The following is a 4,166-nucleotide window of genomic DNA, read 5'->3' on the forward strand; positions in this document are numbered from 1 at the left end:
GGTAGTGTTTGTTCTGGAGGATAAGTGTTTTTGAAAATATATGTTTTTTTTTTAATTAAGTTTTTTTAAGTATTTTTAGATTATTTTGATGTTAAAAATAAAAAAACAATATTATTTTGATATATTTATTTAATTTAGAGTATGAAGTTGGAATGGAATAAATTTTAACTGTTTTCATTTGTACAAGTAATTTTAAAAAAAAATTTCTTAATCAAAATATTGAAATTGTGCTTTTAATAGCAATTTAGTTCAAACAACATTATTAAGCAATTGAGTGATTTTACAACATATTATTTAATTAATAAACAGTTTAATGTGCTTAATATTACAACATAAGATCCATGATGCAATACAGCAGTCTCAACACAATATAGAAAGGGTTTTAGTCCTGATTAATTTTTCACGAAAAATTAAGAAAGCACAATAAATTACATCTTTTAAAGTGTTCGATATTGCGGCTGTGTGTTCAAAATTTAAGTTTTTTTGTTTAATTTTTTTTAGTATTTTTGAATTATTTTGATATGATAATATTAAAAATAAAATTTAAAAAGTAATAATAAAATATTATTTTGATGTAAAATACAACTTCAACTACTCTTGAAACCCTATATTTTTATTTTACTTTTTAATATTAAATTTTATTTTATTCTAAAACGAAATTCAAATGGATAGAAATGTATCAGTTGTGAGCAGTTTATTTACCAATAAATTAAAATGCATTCAAATCCTAGTGCATGCATTTGTTTTTTATTTGGACATTAAAAAACAGATTAAAGGTCCTGGAAATACACTGTACACACAGAGCCAAAATTCCTGTGCACGACAACACTGCTTCCTGGGCAACTCATTGCTTGCAAGTTCTGTTATTGTTTTTTTCAGTCGCGGGGCTCCCTGGACTTGCTTTGAAATGGAGACAACAACAGTGATTCTTTTGTGGCTCTCAGGACTTGCTTTATCGGCTGAAAGTTCTTGGAAATACACTGTAAACATTGAGGAAAAAGTCCTGCTCACAACAACAGTGCTTCCTGGGCAGCTCAGTGCAAGTTTTGTTATTGTTTTTCTCGGTCGTGGGGCTCCCTGGACTTGCTTTGAAATGGAGACAACAACAGCGATTCTTTTGTGGCTCTCAGTACTTGCTTTATCTGATGAAAGTTCTTGGAAATAATGCACTGTAAACATTGAGGAAAAAGTCCTGCTCACAGGAACCATGCTTCCTGGGCAGCACTGTTGCGTTTGAGTCAAAATACCTGTTCACTACAACAGTGCTTTTTTTGTGGCTCTCAGGAGTCGCTTTATCGGATGGCTCTTTCTGTAGGATTGGTTTTTTCTGTGGCTTGGCTAGGCTAGGCTAGGCTAGGCAGTGTCTTTGACTTTCTCCTCTGTATATGGATGCTTGGCTTACAATTCTCTCGGCGGACAAGCTTTCTTTTCCGGGAATTAAGGGTGTAACTTGCGTTTGACAGTACCTGAAGAGGTTGCTCGAGCTGGGGGTGGTTCAGCATTCTAAAGATAGGTTGGAGGGAGTGCGTTTCTAAGCCTTTTAAACTGATAGGCATTGAATGCATGTTGACGCTGGCGTGCTTGCTTAATTTAGGATAATTTTAAAATAAAGTTATTACTTGATTTTTTTAACTTCAAAAATATAATTTTTATATTAATTATATTTTGATATTTAATTTTTAAAATATATTTTAATCAAGTTATATTTAATTAAATCATCATAATTTAATATTTATCTAATAATTCTTAATGTATGCTATCCTTTACTCTCTTTTTTTTACTCTTTTAAAAAATTATATTTTTTTTATTGAATCCTTTTAAATTTTTTTTTTTAATTTTATTATTCAACATTTAATTTATTTTGAATTGTTCTTCATAATTTAATTTAGTTTTTTTGTGAGAATATTATAATTTTAAACATATATTCTAATATTTGATTAAAGTTTAATTTTATAAGCGTTTATTTTTATTATTATATTATTAAATAAATTTTTTTTAAAAAAACAAAGTTGTTATAATTTGGGTTGCTAGTTTATCTTATTAAACCACAAAATATTATATTAAATTTTTTAAATCATTTTGAATTTTTTAAATTGATCTTATTACATTGAAATAACCTTGTTAAGGGGTTAATTTTAAACTTGAACTTGAAAAATAAAAAAATGGGTAAAATAATTTCAAGAATAATCTATCAAATTAAATTAAATAAAATTATTAAATAAATTCATGAAAGCTGAACATATTTTTCATATTCTATTTTATTTTTTTTTAATCCGATGGCGATGTCATGGCTAGTAAACTAGTATAGTACATGTAGTAACTATTGTTAAAAAGAAAGATAGGAAATGGAAATGCTCCGTTGAAAAGAGATGTCATCCGTCTGGCGGTTTCTGACGCTATATTATCTTATCATAAATAATCATTCGGCCAATCCATAACTGTGAACACCCCAACCAGCCAAGCAACCATCCAGAACCAGAGGTGTTGTATTCACCCTCCATTCCAATAATCATTTTTTATATAGATCTATCTGTCTCCTATTTCAATTTGCTACCTGCTGCAACTGTTCTATTCTGATTATTATGTTATTAATTTTTTTTTGTCAATTGAAGAAAAAAGAAGCTTGGTTTCTGTGGGAAGGAAGGAAAGCAAATTCGAATTCGTATTCAAATTCAATTTGTTTTCTCCTTTACGTTTGTTCCGCCTTAATTTTCAATCTTTGCCTCGCCGGCTGTTGCCTGTTTGCTCTGCACAAACAGAGTTTCTTGTTCTATGAACTTCTCAACCCTTTCTTAAATTTATAAATTCAAAACCATTGATTTTCTTTCTTTCCAACGAGAAAATAACTTTAGATTTTGGTTTCATAAGCGAGAATTGTTTCTAAGGGAAGGGTGAGTGCTTCTGCTCTTTTTCATAGGTTCAATTCTTTGTAAATCAAACTCGGATTTTGGTGGATTGGATTGGATTGGTGTATCTCAAATATTGTTGTTGTTCTATATATAAATCTGATTGTTAATGAAGCAACTGGAAAATGCTTCCTCATTACATTGCTCAGGGAGGATTTCTTTTTTTTCTTTTGCTTTGATATTCTTACAATTGTCGCGCAATTGTAGAATTCCAACTTTTTTTTATGCACCCGTACGTGCACTCGGTATTATTACCATGTGAAAATGGTAATGCAAAATCTTGCTGGTAAAATGCAGATTAATCTCAAACTTACATTGGCTTTTAAATCACTCTGTAAACTTAGATGAATCGTACTTAGCTTTTACTTAAAAGGTTTGGTGAAGTCCGGAATTGGGTTATGCAGTATATGTTCATGGCTGGTGTTACATGGGGATTCTTGTTCTTGGTGCGTTTGTGTGTTGCGCTGGTTATTATTTGCTGGCTTGGAATTCAACGCTCTTCTCATGGTATTCCTTTCAAGCTCCTTTATTTTCGCAGCAGAATGATGTGTCTTGATGTTACAGGAATAGCAGCAGACTGGTATTAATTTTATGGATAAGATATCTTCTGGCAAAGAGGTTCATGAGGAGGAAGTAGCAGCAAGGGAGTCGCTCATATATATCTCGGACTTGTTGCCGGAAAACTCAAACAGCACTGAGAGGCCGAGTGAAGTGAAAGATTATTTTGATGGAACAGAAAAGTATAGATCTGAACTGATCTCCATATCCAATTCGCAATCACCAGATATCAAAGGCCTACCAGTTCCTCTTGGAGAACCGAGCGATTAGCCTGGACAGCAGGTTTTCTTATGTTACCAGCTTTTCCTTTCTGTGCCTTTTTTCTCCCCGCAGCTTCTTTCTGCGTAAAATTGTTTGATTGTTAACTGAAATGTAATCGGATGTTTACAGCTGAAATGATACATCCTAAGTGTACTTGCAAAGACTGCAGTCTACCTCTACCTCATGACTCCGGTGCATGCCTAGAAGTTATTCTTCATAATGTTTATGATATTCATGGTATAAAGACATGACATTGGAAAATAAGTATTTTTTCCTCTCTTACACTCTTGGACAAAAATTTTGTCCAAATAATATAAGCTAAAAAAGCTATTTGAAAAATAATATAAATTTTATAAAAACATAATTGGTAATAACAATTTTAATAAAAACATGATTGAGAATAACAACTTTAACAAACACTAATTGAGAATGACAACTTTG

At 31.1% G+C, this 4,166-nt stretch overlaps 1 long non-coding RNA gene across 1 annotated transcript; it reads left to right on the forward strand.

The window, feature by feature from the left end:
* The first annotated feature begins 2,322 nt into the window (after nucleotides 1-2,322).
* Nucleotides 2,323-3,965, forward strand: LOC105115231 (uncharacterized). The gene is made up of 2 exons (XR_840294.1): nucleotides 2,323-2,481; nucleotides 3,471-3,965. It is a non-coding gene; the product is annotated as an uncharacterized LOC105115231 (long non-coding RNA).
* Nucleotides 3,966-4,166: the final 201 nt, after the last annotated feature.

The sequence above is a fragment of the Populus euphratica genome, unplaced genomic scaffold (genome assembly GCF_000495115.2).
Source record: "Populus euphratica unplaced genomic scaffold, PopEup_1.0 scaffold653.1, whole genome shotgun sequence".
Classification (NCBI taxonomy): domain Eukaryota; kingdom Viridiplantae; phylum Streptophyta; class Magnoliopsida; order Malpighiales; family Salicaceae; genus Populus; species Populus euphratica.